This window comes from Bombus vosnesenskii, unplaced genomic scaffold (genome assembly GCF_011952255.1).
Source record: "Bombus vosnesenskii isolate JDL3184/JDL3185 unplaced genomic scaffold, Bvos_JDL3184-5_v1.1 scf7180000013492, whole genome shotgun sequence".
NCBI classification, from domain to species: domain Eukaryota; kingdom Metazoa; phylum Arthropoda; class Insecta; order Hymenoptera; family Apidae; genus Bombus; species Bombus vosnesenskii.
This window is the reverse complement of record NW_022883081.1, coordinates 221,119-234,280: the sequence shown is the minus strand read 5'-3', so window position 1 is coordinate 234,280 and position 13,162 is coordinate 221,119. Positions and strand designations below refer to the sequence as shown.

The following is a 13,162-nucleotide window of genomic DNA, read 5'->3' as shown; positions in this document are numbered from 1 at the left end:
CTTATTCTCTTGTATAGCTATGCTTGAATTTGTGTACATATACTGTTAATTCTTATTGCATAGTATATTCTATCCTTTCTTCTCCTCCACCTTTCTTCTACTCTTTCTTCAGATTTATTCTTCTCGTTTTCGGATAGAATACTATTTTTGATTTTGTACGGGAATATTCGAAATGAATTATCTGTGCATTGAGAACACCATATGTATATATGAGTAATTTTTAGTGAAGTTTCAACATTTGTATTGGCAACATTTTTTCTTTGGAAGCTAGATTTGATTTCTTCAAAAATGCTCCAGTATTTATTTGTGAACATTTCCTTAGAATTAATCTGATTTGAATAATATCATTTTAAAGTGATACTCCTTTGTATGATACATTTAATTAGTCTCTTACATATACTATTAATTTTATAGTGCTCATTTATATTATAAACCACATTCTATCCTTTCTTCCTCTCCCCTGTCTACCTTTTTCTACCGCCTCTTCCTTTTCATATTTATTCTGTTTATTCTTGGTATAAGATAAACAGGGAGATAATAGAAAAAGAGAGAGAACGAATACATCTGCACCTGTATCTAAGCCTAAACAGTTATATAGTGGTATTACGAAGTGTACAATAGTGAAATCCATGCATTCTGATAGCATCGTAGCTGGAAACGATTCCGTAATATGTGCTGTCCGTGTACGTCGCTCGTAATGTTCATCTGCAACATTTGAAGTGCGTTCTAATCGGTCGTTCGTTCATTCGTTGGTCGTTCTCATCGATTCATTTTATTCGTGCCGTGGTAGTTTTATTTGTTTCACTTGTTCTTCGGCCCTTCGGGCACAATTATACATGTTCTCTCGTTCATGTTTCTTCTTGCAGTTCCCAAACAAGTCTTGTCGCCGTTCACGCATATTTTAACCTGTGTTCTAAGATTTTCAAGAATAACGTGTTTAAGTGGTGCTCCATGGTGTTTAGAAGTTACCGACCGAGTGTATTACTTCTATTTTCTGGCTACCTGCGTATTTAGATTCGTGTACTCGTGTTTCTTTTTGCCTGCAACGATTTTTAAAAAAGTGTCGTCTCAACGAACTTCTGTGTGTTTTCGTGATATATCGCAACACAAGTGTTCCCCGCAAAGTTCTTTCCTTTGATACACGAGATTCACATTTTATAATGATGTCCCGGAGCAGTGGTGAGAGTGCTGAAGAGTATTCAAGATCCTGAAATAGCGAATCTAATAATAGGCGATATCTTATTCCGACCACTTTTCGTGTGAACTTGAAGAGATAACAACGTGCAGCGTGTGATTAATTAACGAACAAAATCGTACGTATGTTATATAATTGTTATATGTCCGAAAAATGAAAATGTAAAAAGAAATATTATCGATATAGTGAATGGATGAATTATAACACGATCAACCCTTTCTTTCGTGAAACGTTTACCGCCTGGGGAACAAGCGAACTCATGATCGCAACTGTTGAACCTATGATGACGTGTCTCGTTCGTTTGCATTATATCAATCTTTGTTTTCCTTAACGTTTCTTCTCTCGTGAGCAACGATATTACGTTTTAATTAGACTAGTCGTTGTGATTTATAACGTTTTAGCTAAGTGATAAAAAATGGTAGTTCTTCTGATAATTGCGAATATCTTTGGTTAAAGGAATGTTTTCATTTATTTAAACACTGACCAATTTCTTTGATTTTCCTCGTTCCTGCATATGTGTTGGAGAAGAAGAGATTCTAAACGATTCTTCGCTTTACTACACTCCTGTTACTTCTTTTATTCAATGTTAGTGACATTTAGGTTTAACTCTATTTTTAAATCGATTCAAGTTGAAGACTTTCCACTTCGTGGTACAACGGTTTCTCTTAACCTTACACATATGCATGTAATTCCACTGAATTTAGTTGATTCCCTGCGAATGGAGCTTTACAAAATTTTATTGCTTATTCGAAAAGTGAGCTAAAAATCGCGACTGAGGATGTCGACTATCTAATTTTGAGTACACGCCTACAGTTATGTAAGTGAACCATACGAGAATCGAGTACCTTATCAGTTATCTGCAAAGTACTTTGATCGGGTAGAGCAGTTCGATGCTGCGGTATTGGTATTTCAATAAATACTCGGCTTGGACTTTCTTCGAATTTTCGCATTGTAAACGAGATCTATTGTTTTTTTTCTAATTCATTGTGTCTTTGAAATTTTCTTCTTTTTACATTTAATTTTTTCATATAATCTTTTTAATCTTAGATTTTTTAAATTTTAGAACACGAATAATAGAATTTCTTTTATGTTATTTTTTTATTCTTGAAATAAATTACACGATGCCTTGTGAAAAATGAAATTCGGATAAAATTAATTGTTATGAACAAGATGACAGAAGAAAATTGTAAACTCTGAAATGGTAGATTCCTTAGAACTCATACAAAATGCGATTATTATATTGCAATTTTAATTTTTGGATATTTTAGTTCTCTGAATTTTTTTATTGATTGGAAATTGACCTTTTTTTCTCATTTTTATGCTTTTTTTTGAAGAGGATTCTGCGATTTTTGGCTCATGAAAGGAAATTCTTAGATTGTGACTTTAATTTTGTTCTTTAAGTTTTCTATTCGTCCAGGATGTAATTCTATTATTTTTATCTTTTACGACTTTTGGCTCATACTTTAGCTCACATTATCGCTGACACAATATACTAGTTTCCGATTTGCGACCTTTTGCTCATATCAAGTGCGAGCCTGTGATTTTAACTTGGATTTTTTGCACTTCTGCGTTCGCAGAATTTGATTTTGATTTCGCATATTTTACAATATTATTCACACGTTGTATCCTTACCCTTTGCGTCTCGCTGTTAATGGATAGTTCTCCTTATTTGTTTGATTCAGATAAAAGAAATACTTTAGAATTGCTATTAATTTTATGTCGATATCGATAATCATGCGTAGAATTATCAGTACAGACATAGAAAATTAGTCATGTCGTGTACTGCAAAATTTTATTTATTTTTATCTAAAATATTTCTTTCATGATTGCAGTTTATCTAGTTTTCTTCTTCTTGATAAATTCTCGGTACTGGACAGTTCTTCCAATATTTATTACTAAAGATTTGTTATAAACATCTCTTTTAAATATATACTTTGATTTTTAAAATCAAAAGGTTTCAGGTTAAGGCACTACAAAAAATCGAAACACTTCTCTTCCATTTATGTTAAACATCTTCGTGAAATTTTCAGTGCCTTCCATGTGTTTTTTATGTCTGTGATAATATTTGTGAGTCATTCGTTTGTTTTACCAGTTTTGTATTATCTCAAAAAAATACTTAGTTTCAGTTTTTAAAGAATATTCTTAATGAAATAGGACAATTTTAATATTATGAGAAAGTAGTGTAACATTACATAAAAACTTTGTAACATATTGTTATTCTATAATCGTATTTATGAAATATTGTAAATGCCTAGTAAATTATATGTTTTTTAATCAATATGAAATTATGTTCCATAAAGTATATTTAATAACATTTTCTAGGTATATTTCATTGAATTTATTCAAAAGTCTAGAATATAAATGCTTGATATTTGTCAAGATTTATATATAACAAAAGCATAATGCTAAATTTAAGGAAATCAATGTAGAACTATTATACATATATAAAATTACTGCTTTACAATATTTAAATAACAATAAAAATTTATACCTTACCAGTAAATTATATCTTAACCTAATGTAAAAACTAAAATCGTGAAAAATTTTTAAATTAATTAGAATTTTTAATATCATTTCTTGTTTCATATTTCTTTGATTGTTATTCATATTACTACTATATTTGTTTCTAAATGTGATGATTACTGAGAAATTAAAGTTTGCTATTCGGTTTAGAAATATGGATCATTTTTGTACATTTCCGCGTGAGGAGTATACTATAACTTGTTATTACTTCTAAATGAGTCATAATAGATAAGCAAAATTATTCCTTTTTATTTTTATTTGTAATATTATTTTATCCATAACATTAGAAAAGGAACAAATTATTTATATTCGTGTTTGTATAATACATCTGTACCATTTTCATAGTTCATCTTGTATACGCAAAATGTTGTAGTACATATTTAATTTCGCATGTAGCCACTATTTTATTTTATATAATCCATCTTCTAACATGAATACGTATAGTTTCTGAATTATGCAATTTTTGGAATCAGATTCTTTAACGATGAAAGATTTTGTCTATATTATATAAATATCATTGAATATTCATAAATTTGATGTAGGAAGTACAAACAAATAAAAAAAATGGAGAAAAATGTGAACTAAATTTATGTATACATGCAAAATATATTGTATGTGTGTGTGTGTATTTCTCATTTAATGTGCGGTTATTTTCCTTCCGTATATGCGCATTGCGTATGAAGTCATAGACATAAAAAATGGATTATGGGTAAATCCTATGCACTTTATTGCTGTATGTTTATTGCATTAATAAACGCGATGACATATTTTCAAATATATTTTAACCATATTCTCGTTGCAAATGCGGTTCAAAAGTAATGAAATCATCTATGGATCGCTATTAAGAAGCAAAAGCAAAAGAATAAAATAATATGGATAACGATACTAACTATATGCAGGTTCTAGTCCTAGTACTTAAAATCGTATTCAAAATATTACTAGTAGGGTATCTAAGTATCCTTAAAAGTAAGTCTAATAAATTTTATTAATTTCAAATGTAAATAATGTACAAATCTATGCTTTGATTTATTATACAATTTCTTGATGAACGCATCATGCGATCTATGTAGTAATAATATATATATAGTAATAATTAGCCAGCTCGTGGCTAATAAAATCAGTAATTTTATTAGTAATTAATCTATACTTTGGCCTTTCTTGTTTCTGAAAATAATGATTTAAAAGTACTTTTTAAATAATTCGAGATATCTTCCGATATGGCAGTGACATAATTAGGAAGTCGTATCGGGGTGCGCAGAAGAGTTTTCAAACAAAATACAGTCCTTTTATTGGTATGATCTATCACTTCGCACTCGCCCTTTTTACGCGTTGACGCGCTACAAAAGTACAGTCCAGTTCGGTTTGATTCGACTCTTCTCGGTTCGACTCGGCTCGACTTTGAGTCACAACGACTGCGGAGCTATCGACCGTTCTAGGTTTAGCAAGATAATAATAATTCGGATGGAATGTATTCAGCGCGCGCGCGGGAATGGAATGAATTCTTGTACGCTTTATACGTCGCTGTATTGGTTATTATTAGTTTTAATACTAACGAGAAGAGTAATGTTCTAGGATATTCATTGTCGCTTTTAGTAACTTTTTATTTGTTACCAGATTTCCTCCAGATAATCAACATAAAGTGGTTCAATTTTTTCTAACGAAAATTGATTAGGATCTTCAATGAATATAAATAAGAAAAAATTATTGCTTAAACATAGGTTATTTGAAGCTGTATTACAAATTTATAACAAAAATAGAAAATTTGGATAAAAAAATACTTAGATCTATACAACTTGATGTTACACCACTAGACTTTTACATGTCAGTGGTTTGAAAAAGAGGTATCGTAAACATGTATTAGTACACGTGATGAACTAAGGAGTTGAGGAAGAGTTGATTAATTCGTTGAGATGAAGCAAGCTTAAAATGATCTTCTTAGGATAATAATTTAATTTTTTACTGTAATTAAGTATTCTATCAATGACTATTAGAAACAGTGACCATTTTAAAATGGGGTATTAAAACCTAACCATTAGATTGATAAATCTATTGATAATCTATCTTATAATACAGTAATTATAAATATATTGTTATCGTCTTCAGAATATTTTATAATTCTTTAATAATGTTTCAAACTTCCTATATCTATGTAACTTTTTTTAATTATGCAAAATATGGCAAAACAGTGTAATATGCCATATATAAGATTTATGTTTATATTTATATTAGTGAAGAATATTTATTTTCGGAAGTATAAACTGGTTTTAACTTTTTACCTGTACATTACGCGTTCAAATGGCTGATTAAAGTTATGTAACAGGTTTTGGAACCACATTTTCAGGGTAGAATGTAATCATACCTTTTTTTTTAAGATTGCATGAACTTTATATAGTTTGAAAAATTGAGGTTAGAATTCTCTTAATTGTATACGCGTGTAATTTCATTATAAGCTGCATCATTAATTTGTGTCCTTATAATGCGATTGGTTAAAAAGTATATACGTTTACAAAGCACAAATTAAAATACTTTTTAAATCAGAATAAGGCTTATATACTTTTTCTATGTATCGATCACGATACATATATTTCGATAGTTACGTTGACAATATTTTTTCATAGAAACTAATACATTTTGTTAGGAAGTATTAAAGAGAACTTAAATTAGCATCCAGAATTTCCTTAGAATTCTCATAATCTGAATAATATCGTTCCAAAAGGATATCCTAAATTTACAAAAAATTTAGGCGATAGTTAAAATAAATATATAAATATAGATCACTAAAATGTAATTTTTTTATGAAGTTGTATCGTTAAAAGTTTTATGTGTGTGTGAATGAATTTTATAAATAAAAAATATCGATTTAGCACATAGCACTAGATTCTTCTGTTTGTCTGTTACGTAGAAATTAATTTTATATTTAAGGCGTAGACACATCTGCAATGCGTTCAATGTTGCTTAGGATAGAATTATGCGTGATTTTACATGGGAAAAAGTCAAGGAGCATTGTGTTTCTTGTTATCTACATAGGCTTGAATTTAATGTGTAAATTTTTACAGTTTTGAGACGTAATAGCAGACTTTCAAAGAAATGCAAATCAGGGTTTGAGCTGTTTTACATATAAACATAAAATTATTTCACATATTAAATTAAACATTAAATATTTGTGAAATATATTATAGAGTGACAAAGTTAGTTGGAATTGTTTAAACTGAAACAATTATGTGAATGTATTTAAAGAAGATGTAGAAGTCAATTATTCGTATAAGTTTACTGACAATCTTAAATATAAAAGTTGTATTACCTTTGACAATATAACTAATTAAGGTGTAAATCTTTGTATAATTATGCATTGCTATGTAGATACAGTTATATATAGTAAGTTATACATCTGTGCGTTAAATTATGATCTTACTTTTTTCAATTCTTTCTCCCGTTACTATTTTATTTGATTTGTTTATCTATGCGACTTTCATCGTTATATCTTGTTACGAAAGCGTTTTGATGTAACGTGTTTATGTTCATCCATCTTTTTGGCTGAACGTTGTTGTTTCGCAATCTTTCATAAGTCAAGTCTTATAAGTGCGCTACTAGCACTTCATGAAATGTAGCTATATCTTTACCTTGCAAGGTAAAAGACCTCTATTCTTATATTAGATCTATAGAAAGCTTAAATACACACACACATTCAAAATATCGATATTATCTAACATACAATAGCAAATAAAGCTTACTTATTATTTGTTATTACTTAAGGAAATAATTATTATTTATTTTTTCCAATATAAATATTTTGTATGTATATTTGATATAATTTTTTCTGGAATATATATACATAATTCTGTGGTATACATACTACGAAGATCGATCGTTTCCACTGCATTCAAGATGACATATTTTGATTTTAAACGCGATGTATTTTTCAATGTAGGCGAAAGAATTTACTGTGCACGCGTTTAATTTTTATTTTAAATATATAATAAATATTTTACTTTTATCAAATTCATAAATGTAAATTCTTAAATATCAATTGTTATTTAAAGACGATAATTAATATTTAAGTATATACATGGTATTAATAATGAAGTATAATTATTAAAATTTAAGTAGTGGTTCACATATCTTTCTGATCTTTCATGATCATAGCGAAAAAATGTTCATTACGTTACACGTAGGTTATACATGAGGATATAGCTTAAAGTCCTTAATTTCTCCTTTCTTATTTGAAATATGATTTTAGAGATAGGAGAACTATCTTTTGGAAGGAGCTGGTCAAATATTAATCGCAAAGACGCATTAGTATGGTGTGTGCAATTATGTACGAAAAACGCATTTTAGTATGAAAGTGTATATTTACTATCTTACAAGATCTTTGTTCTCTTCTTATTCAATAGCAATTTATACATGTGGTCACAAAGAGAATTTTTATTACTTTTAAAATCTCAAATAAGTTTACTAATTCGTTAGGATGAAGTATATTTTCATATCTAAGTCGTAGTTCTTCATTTATTTGAATCCTTAAGAAATTCTCCTTCATTCTATTAATATAAGTCGTAAATGTACATATAGTAAAATATGCATCATATCCCTCTTTCAAAGATATTGTAGATATTCGTAGTCAAATAATTAATAATCGTTACAAAATTATGATTTATAAAATTGATTTAAAATAAAGTATCTTTATGACAAATAAGCAAAATATCAATAACTTGCGTTTTATTTACAGAAATACTGCCGGAGATATTGCCGTTGCTGCCATTATCACCGCTACAGAGATTCAAGAACGAGTGGATGTCTAAAGATGAAATGTCCCTATATGCCAAGTAATTCATCCACCAAATTAAAAGCCGTGGTTAAACATTAAGAAGAGGAAGAGAACAAAATTATTAACTCCAAGAGTACAAAAAAAACTAAGAAACGAATGGAAACGAAACGAAGGAAGTACACAGAAGAAACAAAAGAAGAATAGCGTTAGTGGTGGAAAGAAAGGATCGAATGGCATAAACTTTAAGAAGAAAACAACATCGATTCGGATATCTTTGATGCAACCAGTTGTCGTCAGTTGCTGTATGCGCTGAAACTGTGCGCGTATATGTTTCTCGTTCTACCATCTTGAAAGTCATCCAATTTCTTTCTCTTGGTAGCGCGCTGGGTCACGTGTACCGGAAGCGTGCACGGTGCGTGCATCGTACACGCACTGTGCTAGGCTACTATGAAACGAAGGAACATCGGGTCGAAAGGAAAACCAACAAAACAACACGATAATAGCAGACGATAGAAGAACTGCATAATGAAAGCGAGTTTGACGATAAATTTGTTTTATTGCGGGAGTGATAACGGATGGTGTAGCAGCAGTAGTAGCGGTAGCAGCAGTAGGAACGACAACCCCGAAATAAATACAGATGACACTACTGGCAGTAAGCAAAAAGGAAATGACAATGGTTTTAACAGCAACGATGAACCGCGAGTGGAATATAGTGTGGAAGTTGTTAAGTGTGAGCCACGTGGCAACAGTGATGATGAGATTGTCGAGCAGTTGTATTTCAGCGAGGTGTACTCACACTGATTTGTGAGTACTAGTAGAGAAAGAGAAAGCGGGAGACAGAGAGATAGAAGCCACCAAGACTCTCGTGGAGAGCGGGGCACTGAAAGATATGCGGACCTTTGTGCGAACAGCTGAACCGGAAGTTGTGAGAACAAGTGGAGTGCAACGCGCTCCGCCTAATCGGTGATAGGGTCAGTCGGTTAAAAGAAGACAAAATTGGCATTCGCAGCGACGGCAACGCGGCATCTTTCACAATTACCTTTTTCTCTCATCCCTTCCCTCTTTTTCTTGTTTCGTTTCGTTTCACCTCGTTTCCTTTCTCTCTCTCTCTTTTTCTCGAAACTCTTTGACTCGACTCTCACTCATTTATTTTATATATGTATATACTGTTCTACTCTCTGTTGATTACCGAAAAGTCTCACCTTTTTATTTCTCGATCGAGTAACATTCGTTAAGTATATATCGTATAATGGTGACACACGCAATTAAAACGTTGGAAGGATAATGCAAATGAAAATTCGTCGTATAGAAGCCGCGTCGCGTTCCCCCACAATAATGAAGGTATACTTTCCTAAATACATACATACATGTATTGAGACGATCGGTGCTGGACACTCGCATGGCCGTCGCTGGATCTGTTTAGATCTATATCTTATGATACTACTATTTATGTAATTGTGCTTATGTTATATCGTAGTTTTGAATATTTGTTTCACATATAGGCTATAAATAACACTTCCAGAAATCGACTATAGTGAAAGAAGAGTTGAAGTTAAGTATTTTTATATCTACAATGGCACATTGTTTTTTGGATTACCAAATGTTTTCAGATATCTAGTTTATTGGATTAAATATGACATCATTAAAGATAAAGTCAATATAATATTCTTATCGCGGAAATCGTTTTCTCACATCTTTTGTTATTTAGACTTGTCATTAAAAAACTGATTATATTGCGTCTTTCACAGATTTCTTCAACAGACTTCACACTATTCAAACTGTAGCTCATATTTTCTTAGCATACTTTGTAAAAAGTTCAGAAAGAAGATAAATGAAAGAAAATTAGTTCTTGGGCTTGAAAAGAGTTATCGATGGCCGTGCGAGTGTTAAATCACACTGTTCCTTCGATACATGTACGAAATGTAGGAAAAATTTGTACAACCAAATCTATAGCATGTTTTAGCATGTGGACGGCGATTGTGAGTTATTTCAATATTTCTGAGATATTTACAAAAATGGAAAATACATTTTATAGATATTTCAACAGAATATGTATTAAAATCTCTAAATAGATTAAAAAATTTCTTAAGTTAGTAAGTATGAAGAAAATATGGAAAAACCACTTCAAAAATTTTCTTAAGATAAAAATTCGAAAACCGTAGCAGAAATGTACAATTCAATTAAACAATTTCAATTCCAATTTTTCATAATCCTAACAATCGAAGTTCTCTATTTTACCTTCGTAGTACCGTAACTAAAAATTCTGTATAAAAGTCATAATCGCGTGTATTAATGCGCGCGCATGTCCCTTTATGTGTGTTCAGCTTGGCGGGAAGATTTAAACAGCAGATACTAATTTGATATTTCTCCAACTGTTATCTACAGAAATCGTCGCTGGAGCAACAGCGCAAGAAAGAAATTTGAAAAGTCAGTTAAGTTGTGTTACGAGTGTACGAAACCGAGTGGCGTGGAACGCATGAAAGTGTATGTAAGCTAACACAGGAAGAGAAAGAGAGAGAAACAACGAGCGAACAACAGAGAAGAAGGAAGAGGTGGCGAGAAAGAAAAAGAAACAAAACGTCACACGAAGAAATGAAGACAGTGTGAGTACCAGTGGAAGAAAGGGGAAATGATAAAGAAAAAGAAAGAGTTTACGAAGGGAATAGCTTAGTGAGAATAGAAGCAAAAAGTTCGCGCGACGTACAGTATAATGTGGAGTAGCGTGTTTCGCAAAAGTTTTTAAAAAGTCGATATAGAATTTATAAATAGATCGGTTGGTATACTCACATATGTGCACGCGTACGCATGTGTGCGTGATTACGCGCGCACATGTACGTGATTTGCACTCGAGACTGAAGCGGTGAATTATTCTCGCACGGATTGACTACTCGTGGGGGAAATTTGAGATCCGGCTTACCTTCCACAGCTGACGTCATTACCGGTAAGTTGTTTTTCCGTTACTAGTAGATTTATACCTTTACGACGTTAAAAATTCTGCTTTGTTTTTTTATGATTTGTTTTTTTCAAGGCAAATACCTTTCTTCATTTATCTATTTTCAAAGGTAGATACTTATCTTCTAATGAAAATTAATGTATTGGTTCTTAATAAGCTTTTTAAGCATTAGTTATATTTATGTAAACATATATTTATGTATGAGTTAAAGGGGGCATCACATTAAAAAAGATGGTCAAGTATGTAGATATATTACTCTTACTTTTTGTTGGAAATCTAATAAAATATTTTAAAATGAAAGTTTCGCTTTCAGCTTTTTGGCAGTCAAGAATAGAATTAATTTTTTTCTTTTATATGATATCATGAAAAACTATTTTCATTTAACGACAAATTGACAACAGTAGAAGTACACGAAAGGGTTTTCTAATTTTGTACATTCGAACGTGTTGTACGTCGCGATGATTTTCTATGTCTTCTCGTTAACGCTGCGTAGATTACTGATGACCCACGTTGATGATCTTATTATGCAGCATGCATTTTACGCTAGAAGCACGTACTTCATAATGCTCATGGAACTATGAACACAGTTATCGTGAAGAAGCAATAAGAATGATACACAGTCATACCCAAATCAAATAACTCCTTTGATTTTATAATTTATTTTTTGTTCCTATTAAGATTGTTTTATTTAGTGGTTCGCTATATATCTAATAGAATAACTATCCATTGACTCGACTAATGATTATTTGGATTAACTATTCCTCTTTTATATTTCCACTCGACGCTTTAATAACAATTGATTATGAAACTGATGACAACAAATTATTGAATATGACTTAATAAAACAGCGTTTAAATAAAAATGCATAAAATTAAAAAAGAAAAAAGTGTGTGTGATCAAAATAATTAAAAAGTCTTTTGCAGTCTGATAATAAATTTTTCCTAGCAATTAATATTTTGAAAAAGTTATTAGGTGCAAGTTAGAAACGTATATTTATATTCTATTCAAAATTATGCGAATACCATGTTGTACCATTTTATTTTTCTTTTCTTTTCTTTTTTTTTTTTTTTTTTTTTTTTTAGATAGTTCCATTTCGTATTGGTAATTTTGTGGTATATTTTAAATACTTTTTTATTGCATAACAATGGATTAACTTGCAAAAATTAAGCATAACGTTATGATATTTTTCTATGTATCAAGTGTTGTGTTACTTCTATTAATGGCTAAGTAAAATAATAGTTAATATGTAATAGTCTTATGTGCGAAGGTCAGAGAAAAAGAAAAAAGCTAGTTACTTTGACAAGTGTTTGAGTTTATCAATAAATATAAGTGAAGTATATCTTGACTTTATGTACTGAATGGTTTTTTGGGCCATTAAAAGTTGTAGTAACTTAAAAATTAGAAAATGTTACTTAACACGTTCATTCACGAAGACAATCTTGAATCCTTTTATTATGATTATATATTCATATAAAGGTTATTTCATCTACAGTATCGACGAGAAGTTTTACAAGATTTTTAACACTAGAACACGAATAATACACTTCGTAAAATATATTTACATTCGATATTCCTTTAACATAAACATTTATGATTTTTCCAAAGTTCTATTTTTGTTAAATAATATTACAGATCTTATGTTAGCCAAAAAACTGTAGTTTAAGAAAGTAGATGTAGCTTCTAACTTATCTCTGATTGATACAATATTTATAGAATACCTAACCTAGAT

General features: G+C 30.6%; 1 protein-coding gene across 10 annotated transcripts in view; it reads left to right on the top strand.

Annotated features, from left to right (window-relative positions):
* The window catches only part of LOC117238377, a 68,951-nt gene that overhangs the window by 580 nt on the left and 55,209 nt on the right, over positions 1-13,162 (top strand). For 6 of the 10 annotated variants that reach the window (XM_033503228.1, XM_033503239.1, XM_033503234.1 and 3 more), the window contains 2 exons: positions 8,442-9,821; positions 10,866-11,421. The gene's annotated coding sequence lies outside the window, so the exon portion shown is untranslated. Of the gene's footprint in view, positions 1-8,441; positions 9,822-10,865; positions 11,422-13,162 lie in introns of those variants that run through there. The other 4 variants (XM_033503232.1, XM_033503231.1, XM_033503230.1 and 1 more) reach the window with 3 other exon arrangements.